Below are 12,998 nucleotides of genomic sequence, written 5' to 3'. Positions count from 1 at the left end.
GCTGTTCATTTTCTAGCTTCTTCAGTTGATCCATTAGTTCTTTGATTTTGGCTCTTTCTTCCTTTTTAATATATGCATTTAGTGCTATAAATTTCCCCCTTAGCACTGCTTTTGCTGCATCCCATAGGTTTTGGTATGTTGTGTTCTCATTTTCATTCGTCTCTATATATTTAGCAATTTCTCTTGCTACTTCTTCGTTAACCCACTGATTGTTTAGGAGTGTGTTGTTTAACCTCCAGGTATTTGTGAATTTTCTAAGTCTCTGATGGTTATTGACTTCTAATTGTATTCCATTGTGGTCAGAGAATGTGCTTTGAATAATTTCAATCTTTTTAAATTTATTGAGGCTTGTTTTATGTCCCAGCATATGATCTATTCTGGAGAAAGTTCCGTGAGCACTAGAAAAGTATGTGTATCCTGGTGATTTGGGATGTAATGTCCTGTATATGTCTGTTAAATCTAATTCATTTATCAGATTGTTTAGGTTTTCAATTTCCTTATTGGTCTTCTGTCTGGTTGATCTATCTATAGGAGAGAGTGATGTGTTGAAGTCTCCCACAATTATTGTGGAAACATCAATTGCTTCCTTTAGTTTTGCCAGTGTTTCTCTCATGTATTTTGTGGCACCTTGATTGGGTGCATAGACATTTACGATTGTTATTTCTTCTTGCTGAATTGCCCCTTTTATTAGTATGTAGTGGCCTTCTTTGTCTCTCAAAACATCCCTGCATTTAAAGTTTATTTTATCTGAGATTAATATTGCTACACCTGCTTTCTTTTGACTGTAGCTTGCATGAAATACTTTTTTCCATCCTTTCACTTTCTGTTTCTTTGTGTCCCTGTGTCTAAGATGAGTCTCTTGTATGCAACATATTGATGGTTCATTTTTTTTGATCCATTCTGCGAATCTATATCTTTTAATTGGGGAGTTTAATCCATTTACATTCAACGTTATAACCGTGAAGGCATTTCTTGAATCAGCCATCTTATCCTTTGGTTTATGTTTGTCATATTTTTCCCCTCTCTATTAATATCCTTTATTGTACCCATACCGAATCTCTTTAGTACTGAACCTTTCTCCAAGTCTCTCTGTCCTTTCTTTGTTTCTCTGTCTGTAGGGCTCCCTTTAGTATCTCCAGTAGGGCAGGTCTCTTGTTAGCAAATTCTCTCAGCATTTGTTTGTCTGTGAAAAATTTAAGCTATCCCTCAGATTTGAAGGACAGCTTTGCTGGATAAAGTATTCTTGGCTGGAAATTTTTCTCACTCAGAATTTTAAATATATCGTGCCACTGCCTTCTCGCCTCCATGGTGGCTGCTGAGTAGTCACTACTTAGTCTGATGCTGTTTCCTTTGTATGTGGTGAATTGCTTTTCTCTTGCTGCTTTCAGAACTTGCTCCTTCTCTTCTGTGTTTGACAGTGTGATCAGTATATGTCTCGGAGTGGGTTTATTTGGATTTATTCTATTTGGGGTTCGCTGAGCATTTATGATTTGTGTATTTATGTTGTTTAGAAGATTTGGGAAGTTTTCCCCAACAATTTCTTTGAATACTCTTCCTAGACCTTTACCCTTTTCTTCCCCTTCTGGAACACCAATGAGTCTTACATTCAGACGTTTCATATTATCTATCATATCCCTGAGGTCCATTTTGATTTTTTCAATTTTTTTCCCCATTCTTTCTTTTATGCTTTCATTTTCCATTCTGTCATCTTCCAGGTAACTGATTCGTTGTTCAGCTTCCTCTAGTCTTGTACTATGAGTGTCCAGAATCTTTTTAATTTGGTCAACAGTTTCTTTAATTTCCATAAGATCATCCATTTTTTTATTTAGTCTTGCAATGTCTTCTTTATGCTCTTCTAGGGTCTTCTTGATATCCTTTGTATCCCGTACTATGGTCTCATTGTTCATCTTTAGTTCTTTGAGTAGCTGCTCTAGGTGCTGTGTCTCTTCTGGTCTTTTGATTTGGGTGCTTGGGCTTGGGTTATCCATATCGTCTGGTTTTTTCATATGCTTTATAATTTTCTGTTGTTTTTGGCCTCTTGGCATTTGCTGAACTTGATAGGGTTCTTTTAGGGTTTGTAGACCTATTGAAGTCCTTATCTCTAATTTATCAGATCTACAGCTACGTGGAGTACACTTTCTCTAACTAACCAGCAGGTGACGTCCACGAGCCACCTGTTCTCCACAAGCCAGTTCTCCCCTGCTTAGCCTTTTTGGTGAGTGGGGGAGTGAGTCTTGTGGGGTCCAATTGGTGTACCAAGCTTGCGTGTGTAGTTGGTGTTGCGTGCCCTGTATATGAGGCGTGTTTCTGGGCAGTCAGGGAGGGGGGGTGGCTCTAACAATCAAATCTCCCTGGTGATCCTAGAGTTTTAAAGCTGCTGCAATAGTCTAATCCTTCCGTTCAGTCCTGCCACAGTTTGTCTCTGCCACTGACCCACAAGTCCTTGGTATTGGCGTATGGCTCCTGAGACTTGCAAGTGGGCCCCTCTTCCAGGCTGTGCACCCCGGGTCCTCTGTTGAGGGATGATTGTGCTATGTCACAGGTGAGTGCCGTCCCCCCAGGGCAGTTCTGGGCTGCTGGGCTGTGTAGGGAGGCTCCCAGTCTGCTGAAATGATGGCTGAATTGGGCTTTGTTAATTCACACTGTTCCACCTTCCCAACTCTGGGACAATCAGCTGAGGTTGCAGGGAAGGCTAATGTCCACGCCCAGTTTTGTGGTGTGTGCCTGTTATTTGATGCACTTCCGTCACACTGGGTTGTCTGGGGCAGCTCTGGGCTATGGGGCTGGTGATGGGCAGGAGTGTTTCCTGCCCACAAGGATGATGGCTGTGAGCAGACACCCCCCTTTTCTTGGGAAGTTGTGGTGTTTAGTGAATTTTCTCAGCCACTGGATTATTGCCTTTTGTCTCAGAGCTCTCTTAGTTCTGCTCTTGTCTTGACCTGCCCAAATTGCAAGTCTTTGAAGCTTTCTGTATTGGGCTTTTTAGAGTAATTGTTTTAGAAAAAGAAAAAAGGATTAAAAAAAGGGCCCTCCTCAGAGATATAATGGGTTATTGAAATGCTAAGAGACAAAGCAATTAGGGCCATTAAGGAAAGGTCCACAGGGCAGAGAGATCAGCTTTTCTTCGGGATTTGCATATGAGCCTCAGGGCCTGAGCTCTGCCCTTCCCCTTTCTATGTTCACCAGAACTCCAAAAATCCTCCGCTTTTATTTTGGAGTTTTTCGTGTTGTTTTTTTCTGTGCCTGTCTCCTTTCTGCTGGGCTGGCTGCTCTCAGATTCTCTGGTATCTGGTCTCAGTCTATCTATGGTTGGAGTTTGGATCAGTAGAATGAGTTTCTGATAAGGGCAGCCACTGCAGTTCTCCCTTCTCCTTCCCGGAGCTGACAGCCCCTCCCCCCACAGGACTGAGCCTGGCAGGGAAGGGTGCGGGTCCCCTGGCCACAAAAACTTACAGATTTTGCTGATCTCAGCAGTTCCACATTTTCATGAGTGTTGTATGAAGTATGCCCAAAGTCAGATTGCTCTGTAGTGTCCAGTCCACGCAGTTCCTGGCTTTCTACCTACTTTCCTGGAGGAGTAACTAAAACATACAGCTCACCAGTCCACCATCTTGCCCCGCCTCTCATCAATGTCTTTTATGGAGCAGAAGTTTTAAATTTTATTAAAGTCCAGTTTATAAAAATTTTCTCTCATGGGTCATGCATTCAGTGCTATATCTAAAAACCCATCACCAAACCATGGATCCCTAGATTTTCTTGTACATTTTATTCTAGACATTTTATACTACTTCATTTTCCTTTTAAGTGTATGTGCCATTTGGATTTAATTTTTGTGTAATTTGTAGAATCCATGGTTAAATTCCTTTATTTTGAATTTGTGCATCCCATTTTTCCAGCATTTGTTTAAAAAAACATACTTTCTCCATTGATTTTCCCTTGCTCCTTTGTGAAAAATCAGTTGACTGCATTTGAGTGGGTCTGTTTCTGTGTTCTCTAATGTTAGTCTATGTTTCTATTTCAACAAAACATTACAGTGTTCACTATTGTGTCTTTGCAGTTAGACTAGAAATCTTGTTATGGATCCAGCAATTTTGTACTTCTGCTTCAGTATTGTTTTGGCAATCTAAGTCTTTTGCTTTTCTATATAAACTTTAGAATTAGTTTGTCAATACCCAAAAATATAAGTGCTGAAATTTAAAATGGGACTGCTTTAATGTTTAGATCAGATTGGGAAGGAATGGCATCTCACAATATTGCATGTTCTAATCCATGAAGACATAATACCTCTAATTAATTAGTTAATCATTTGAAATTCATTTGTAGGAAGGTATATACAGCTTAAAATTTTCCATCTTTAACCATTTCAACAGTTCAATTTGGTAATATTGAAATATTGATAATATTGTGGTACCATCACTGATATCCATTACTCCAAGTTTTTCATCATATGATGCACAATAACTGGTCAAATATTTTGTTAAATAAAATAAAGTCTAAGACCACTTGAAGTGGGAAATATTGCCTTGGGAAAAAGTTTACAGTTATGGACAAGGATGGCTAGTCAGCAACAGCATAATAAGAGGACCAGGAACATTTACTTACCTTGATATTCTCAGGTAAATGGCACTAGATCTATATATAACAAATAAGAATTAATTAATTTAATGTTTACCATACAAACCATAATACTTATGTTAATCTGCTGAAACCTGCTTGTGTCTAAATTTGCATGGCTCTGGGTTCATTTCCAGCAGTTTAGTCAGCTACGTGGAATGAAAAAACCAAACATGTTAGAATTTATCCTCCTGGGACTCTCAGAGGATACAGAAGTGCATTCCCTACTACTAGGGTTGTTCTTGGTGATATGTGCACTGGTCACTTTCATTGAGAACCTGATCATCATCCTGGCCATCATCTCTGACTCCCACCTCCACATACCCATGTACTTCTTCCTCTCTAACTTGTCTTTTACAGATATATTTTCATCTCCACCACTGTCCCAAAGATGGTGAACATCCAGACAGGGAGCAAAATCATAACTTATGAAAACTGCTTCACCCAGAGGTATTTTTCCATTCTTTTTGCAGTATTAGACAATTTACTCCTGGCTGTGATGGCCTATGAACACTTCATGGCCATCTGCCAACCCCTGCACTACGTGGTCATCATGAATCCCCAGCTCTGTGGTGTCCTCTTTCTGGCATCCTGGTTATTGAGTGTTCTGCACTCTCTTTTACATGACAATGATTTTTTGATAGTCTTTTTGTAGAGAGTTGCAAATCTCCCACTTTTTTTGTGAACTCTCTCAGGTACTCCAACTTGCTTGTTCTGACACCTTCCTCAATGACCTAGTGATATATTTTGAAGCTGGACTCATGGGTATTATTCCACTCACTGGGATCCTTTTCTCTTACTCTAAGATTGTATCCTCTGCATGGAGGATTTCAACAGCTGGAGGCAAGTATAAAGCATTTTCCACTTGTGGGTATCACCTCTCAATAGTGTGCCTCTTTTATGGTAAATTTCTTGGAGTGTATTTTTGTTCTGCTGCCCCCCAAAACTCATGAGCAAGAGCAATAGCCTTGGTGATGTACATGGTGGTCACTCCAATGCTGAACCACTTTATCTATAGTCTTCAAAACAAGGATGTAAAGCATGCCTTGAAAAAGCCCTTCAGATGTGAAACATTCCCAGTATAAAAGGATCCTTTTTCTGAGGTTTAGAAATTTGTCATGTTCAATGGAGTTTGAACATTGGAAGATCTGATTCTATACACTTTTTCAATGTTTAGAAAGATCATCTGCTATTTGCCTAATTTCTAGAATTCTATCTCTAATATTTGTATTTTGAAAACACATTTGTTCTATTTATTTTTAAAAATAATATGACTTCATTCATTGTTTTCCATGCTTCCAATGCTGAGGAGAATCTGCTGCTGAATTTTCAGTGCTAAAATAATAGTGTAGTGCTGGTAAGATATTCCAAGTAAATATAATCTATAATATGTAATGGGTAGTTAATTTTTTGTACCAGTGTCATACAGTATAAATATATCATGTTAACACCTATTTATATTTGTAGTGCTACTCTGTATTACATGCCTTTAAACAAGCATTTACAAACATGTTTGCCTTCAATGCATCACTGATACTTATAACCCCATTATCAAACCATAATCACACATGACCATTCCCATACCATTAAGTTCACCCTCATTATCATATCTGTACATATTAGATTACCATTACTCCTTCACTAGCTTCTGCCTATCTCCAGCCCCTATATTATACATTACAGTAAAATTATTTTTGTTTTTAATGAAGTCCACATTAGTGGTAAAATACAATATCTCTCCTTTTGTTTCTGGCTTGTTTCACTGTGCATTATACCTTCTGGGCTCATCCATGTAGTCATATGTTTCATGACTTCATTCGCTAGTACTGCTGCATAGAATTCCATCTATGCATATACCGTATTGTGTTTATCCACTCATCTATCAAAGGACACTTGGATTGTTTCCATCTCTTGGCAATTGTGAAGGATGGCAGTATGAATATTGGTGTGCAAATATCTGTCCATGTCACCGTCTTTGGATCTTCTGGGTATATACCAAGAAGTGAAATATCTGGATGGTAGGGTAACCCAATATGTAGTTTTCTTAGGAACCACCAGACTATCCTCCAGATAGCTGTACTATTATACAGTCTCACCAGCAATGAATAAGGGTTCCAAATCCTCCAAATCCTCTGCAGCATTTGTAGTTTCCTATCTGTTTAATGAGAGCCATTCTAATTGGTGTGAGATGATATGTCTTTTTGCTCTTGATTTGCTTTTCCCTAATAGCTAGTGAAGATGCACATGTTTTCACATGTGTTTTAGCCATCTGTATTTCCCCTTTAGAGAAATGTCTTTTCATATATTTTGCCCATTTAATAATTGGGCTGTTTGTACTATTGTTATTGAGTTGTACAATTTCTTTATATATGCATGATATCAGTCTTATATCAGATACATGGTTTCCAAATATTTTCTTCCATGTTTTATTAACTCTTCACCTTTTTGTCAAATTCTATTGATGTACAGAAGCTTTTGATTTTGAGGAGTTCCCATTTATCTATCTTTTATTTCTTTGCTTGTGCCTTGGTGTAAGGTTTAAGTAGCTATCTCCAAACACTAAGTCTTGAAGTTGTTTCTCTACATTATCTTCTAGGAGTTTTATGGTACTGTCTCATATATTGAGGGCTTTGATCCATGTTGAGTTAATTTTTGTATAGGGTGTGAGGAAATTGTTCTCTTTCATTCTCTTGGATATAAATATCCAGCTCTCCCAGCCCCATTTGATGAAGAGACTGTTCTGTCCAAGTTCAGTGGATTTGGGAGCCTTATAAAAAATCAGTCAACTCTAGATCTGGGTGTGTATTTCTGAATTGTCAATTCAATTGAGAGTACCATTGATTAATATATCTATCTTTTTGCCAATACCCTGCTGTTTTGACTACTGTGACTTTACATTATGCTTCCAAGCCTGCAAGTGTAAGAACTACCAGTTAATTTTCCTTTTTTGAAAAGTTTTTAGCCATTTGAGGCCCCTTTCCCTTTCAAATAAATTTGATAACTAACTTTTCCAAGTCTACAATGTAAATTGATGGAATTTGGGTTTGAATTGCATTGAATCTGTAGATCAATTTGGGTAGGATTAACATCTTAATGATATTTAGCCTTTGTATCCATGAACACAGAATATCTTTCCATCTCTTAAGGTCCCCTTTTATTTCTTTTAGTAAAGTTACAAAATTTCCCTGTAGAGGTCTTTTACAAATTTGGTCAAATTTATCCCATTTCTTGATTTTTTTTTTTGTTGTTGCTATTATGAATTAAATTCTTTTCTTGAGTTTCTGTTCATTAATATCATTTCTAGTGTATAGGAATATTATTAACTTATATGCATTGATCTTTTATCCCAACATTTATCTGAATTTCTTTATTAGCTCAAGTAGCTGTGTCATCAATTACTTGGGATTGTCCAAATATATGATCATGTCATCTGCAAATAATTACAATTTTCTGCTTTCTTTCCAATTTGGATGCCTTTATTTCTTTGTCTTGCTGGATTGCTCTGACTAGAACTTCTAGCACAATGTTTAGTAATAGTGGTGACCATGGGCATCCTTATTTTGTTCCCAATCTTAGAGCAAGGGCTTTCAGTCTCTTACCTTTGAGAACTATGCTTGCTGTGGGTATTTCATATATGCCCTTTATCATACTGAGGAATTTTCCTCCAATTCCTGCACTTTGAAAGACTTATATAAAAAATGATGCTGAATTTTGTTCAGTGCTTTTTCAGCATGTATTGAGATGTTCATTTGATTTTTTCCCTTTTGATTTGCTAATCTGTTGTATTATATTGATTGATTTTCTCATGTTGAATTATGCTTGCATGCCTGGTATGAACCTCACTTGGGTGTGTTATATGAACTTTTTTTTTTACCATTTTTAATTGAAATATATTCAAATACCATGCAGTCATCCAAAGTATAAAACAATTGTTCACAGTATCATCATACAGTTGTGCACATTAATCCCCACAATTGATTTTTAAACATTTTCTTTACACCAGAAAATAAAATAAGAGTAAAATTAAAAGTAAAAAAAACACTCAAAACATCCCATAAACCTCTTCCCCCATATAAGTCTTTTACATTTTGTCCCCACATTTGTATTCATTTGTTTACATGCAGGGTAAAGAGAGTGTAAGACAGATTTTCACTGTCACACAGTCACACAATATATGGCACATAGTTGTATGCTCACCTTCAAGAATCAAGGTTACTGGATTGCAATTCAACAGTTTCATATATTTCCTTCTAATTATTCTGATAAACTAAAAACTAAAGAGGGATATCAATATAATGCATAAGAATTGCCAGGAGAATGAAATCTCAACTCCACGTGAAATCTCTCAGCCAATGAAACTTTATCTTGCTTCACGTCTCTTCCCCCATTTGGTCCAGAAGGCTTTCTCAAGCACACTTTGCAGGGTCCAGGCTCATCCCTGGGAATCACCACCCACATTGCCAGGGAGATTTACATCCTTGGGAGTCATGTCCCACACAGAGCAGAGGGCAGTGAGCTTACCTGCCAAGTTGGCTTAGAGACAGATGCCACATCTGAGCCACAAAAGAAGCCCTCTGGGGTCACTCTCATGCACAATTATAAGTAGGCTTAGCTCTTCTTTGCACTAACAAGCTTCATAAGGGCAAGACCCAAAATCAAAGTCTTGACCCACCAAGCTGGTAGTCACCAATGCTTGTGAGAATATCAGGAATTCCCCAGCTGGGGAGGTTTAATGTTTCCACATTTTCCCCAGTCCCTGAAGTGGGTTTTGCAAATATTTTTTATTCTCTGCCCAAATTACTCTGGGTTGTATCAGGGCTTCAATCTAATGTGTAGCAACCAACAAGATCTCACTTCTAGTCAAGGTTCCATGTAATTTCAATATTTGAGTAAACTGACCATACAAGTTAAATTATATAGTGTGCTACAGAAAATGTAGATTTTGCACCAAATAAACATCTCTTCCTTTGGTCCCAGACAGAAGCCAAATTTTAAAGCACAGTTAATATCACTGCTTACCCTTTAGTCTGATCTACCCCAATTTGAACCAAGTCCATTTCATTCATGTCTCTAATCATGGTCAGATCTCATTTTCAGTCTCTTTAACAGTTGATTCTTGGGGGCAATACCAACACTCAGAGTTGCTAAACTGTGTCTCCAAGTCCCAGGCACCACACAGACACTTGAAGCTCCAGGGACTGACCACATCACACACAAACAGTTCAGAATGTCTCACTTTAGAAATAACTGTTACAACTCATGAATAGATGTGCCTGCTGCAAGAGCTCACAGTCTAGGAACCCTTACATAAGGCCTCACCTCATCAACCATGTCCCAGACTCAATTCTCAGATTTTTCACATTATTATTATTATTACTCCATATTGGTGAGGCACAACGATTGTCTTTTCATCTCTGGCTTATTCACTCAACCTACCATCTTCATGGTCCATTTATATAGTTGCATACCTCACAACTTCATTCCTTGCTGCTCCCTCATGCAAAACATTATTCTATTTTTACATTTAAGCACACTCATTGACCACTCTAGGTTTCACTATGTTTTACAGTCCCAATCTTTATCTTCCATCTTTCCTTTTGGTGTCATACATACCCCTAACCCTCCTCATTCAAATGTGTTCACAGTCATCTTTTTTCAGTGTACCAAAAACATTGGGATACAGTCACACAGTATTGTGCAATCCATTTCTGGGTCTATGCAATCAAACCTCCAGGACATTCTATACCCCTTCAACACCAAATGCCTGATCACTAAACTCTTTCTATCTCCTGTTTTCTTCATTTCTACACTCTTCTCCAAACTGCTGGCCTCTGTCATGCTCTATTTCTCAGTACCACTCATGTTAGTATTTCCTGTATAGGAGGTCTCCTGGTCATGAAACTTCTGTGTCTGTTTATCTGTAAATATTTAAAACACTCCTTCATATTTGAAGGACAGTTTCACCAGATATAGGATTCTTGGTTGGCAGTTTTTCTCTTTCAGTATCTTGAATTTATCGTACCACTGCCATCTTGCCTCCATGGTTTCTGCTGAGAGAGCAACACTTAGTCTTTTGGGCTTCCCTTGTATGTGATGGATCGCTTTTCTCTTGCTGCTCTCAGAATTCTCTCTTTGTCTTTGAGATTTGAAAATCTGAGTAGTAAGTGTCCTGTAGTAGCTCTATTTGTATCAACTTGTTGGAAAGAATGCCACAATAAATGCTCACACAATTCTGGAAGAGAAAAGAATTTTTTCATGATCTTTCAAGAACAGTCATACAACAAATAATGTGGCAGGCACCCCAAACAATAGAACATGGCAATATTTATACCCTAAGCCTAACACACAATTCTCTCCCCTGTTTCTCCATTGGCTGGATACTCCAGAGGGTACAGCCTATCTGAGAGCTCCAACTAGCCTTCTTTTGGGATTTTAAATTGTACAGCCTATCCAGGAGAGCTCATCCAGTTTAAATTTCCCACTGAGTGTTCCTGCCTTTGATTATACCACACATTCTTTTACATTCCAGTGACTCTGGTTATTGCTTGTTTTTACCGATATAAGGAGATAGCACCCACTCTGGGCTGATGTCAGGGGACCGCTCCTCCCTCCTTCTTAACTGTGGAGCCAGTTCAAGCTAGTTTTTCAGCCCTTTGTTCTGTAAGTTTCATTTCTCCCATTCCATGCCATTTTTTGTGTGTGTGAAATCTAAACAATTCTATTCTTGCAAATTCCCCCTCTTTCTTTTGAACTCTTTATTTTTCACATTAGAGTTTCTCAAATTTACCAATAGCTTTTTCACATTTCTCATCATAGAGTTCTTCTTCTTTGAGGGGGTATAGATTATTCTATTGATATTGCATGGGCATTTGCTTAGTTAGGGCAGTTTCAATAAGTCTCTGAACTAACCCCCTGGGCCCACAGGATAATGCAACACCCAAAAGCTGTAAGTACTCTAGCTGAAATGATAAGTGAAGTTAAAACAGATGTTGTAATTCCTTTCCATTTCCTGAGCCAATTTTCTAACCACCCCATGAGTGGGTTGTTAGTGCCATAATTTTATGCTAGTTCCTGAGATAAGGCTGTTAAGCCTTGCAAAGCCTTGGTGATAGTTCCATCAAGAGCTGTATTATTGGGGATGAACATGCAACAGCTTCCCCCAATCATAACACAGACACCTCCCTTTTCAGCTCACATCATGTCCAGGGTCATCCTATTTTCCCATGCCATTTGGCTAGTGGCATCTAACTGTCCTGCTCTTCTTTTAATGGCATCCCTGGTATAGTTGATAAATCTTTGATGATTATAAGATATAATTGATCCAATCCACATGTTTATTGATGGTGATGCACCAGAATATGAATGATTCAACTCCTGCAGCCACTTGATTTCTAGCTTTAAACTCATCTGGAACTCCCTGGGGAACCTGTATACTATCTAAATATATGCATTCATCAAAGAACCACTTACATTGCATGCATTTCTTTCATCTATTTTGCCTTGGGTTGGTATTTTTCTATTTATTCAATTTTTTTTGAGATATATTCACATACCATACAGTCATACAAAATTGTTCCCAGCACCACCACATAGTTGTGTGTTCATCACCAAAATCAATCCCCGAACATTTTCATTACCACACACAAAAAAGTAATGAGAAAAAAATTAAAGTGAAGGAAAAACAATTAAAGTAAAAAAGAACACTGAGTGTCTTTTTTTTGCCCCTGTTTTTCTACTCATTGATCTATACAGTGAAGAAAGGGGAGTGTGATTCACATGGCTTTCCCAATCACATTGTTGCCCCTCATAAGCATCATGGTTATACAATCATTTTCAAGATTCAAGGGTTCTGGGTGGTAGTTTGATAGTTTCAAATATTTACTGCTAGCTATTCCAATTCATTAGAACCTAAAAAGGATTACCTATATTGTGCATAAGAGTGCCCACCAGAGTGATCTCTTGGTTGTTTGGAATCTCTCAGCCACTGAAACATATTTCATTTCATTTCACATCCCCCTTTTGGTCAAGGAGATATTCTCCATCCCATGATACCAGACCTGGATTCCTCCCTGGGAGTCATAATCCACATTGCCAGGGTGATTTACACATAGGGGGCAGGGCAGTGATTTCACCTGCCAAGTTGGCTTAGCTAGAGAGACAGGGCCACATCTGAGCAACACAGAGGCATTCCAGAGGAGAACACTTAGGCACAATTATAAGCAGGCCTAACCTCTATTTTGCAGTAACAGTCTTCCCAAGAAGAGCATGGCACATGATATAAAGGACATAAAGAAGACCTTAGAAGAGCATAAAGAAGAAATTTCAAGAGTAAATAGAAAAATGGAAGGTCTTATGGAAATAAAAGAAACTGTAGGCCAAATTAA

At 38.2% G+C, this 12,998-nt stretch overlaps 1 protein-coding gene and 1 pseudogene across 3 annotated transcripts in view; both read left to right on the top strand.

The window, feature by feature from the left end:
• Nucleotides 1-12,998, top strand: part of LOC119520537 (zinc finger protein 596-like) — an 803,197-nt gene that overhangs the window by 171,308 nt on the left and 618,891 nt on the right. The gene's annotated exons all lie outside the window — the stretch shown is intronic.
• Nucleotides 4,788-5,567, top strand: LOC119520172 (annotated as a pseudogene).

This window comes from Choloepus didactylus, chromosome 25 (genome assembly GCF_015220235.1).
Source record: "Choloepus didactylus isolate mChoDid1 chromosome 25, mChoDid1.pri, whole genome shotgun sequence".
Lineage (NCBI taxonomy): Eukaryota > Metazoa > Chordata > Mammalia > Pilosa > Megalonychidae > Choloepus > Choloepus didactylus.
The sequence above is the reverse complement of the archived record's forward strand: the minus strand, read 5'-3'. Positions and strand labels throughout refer to the sequence as shown.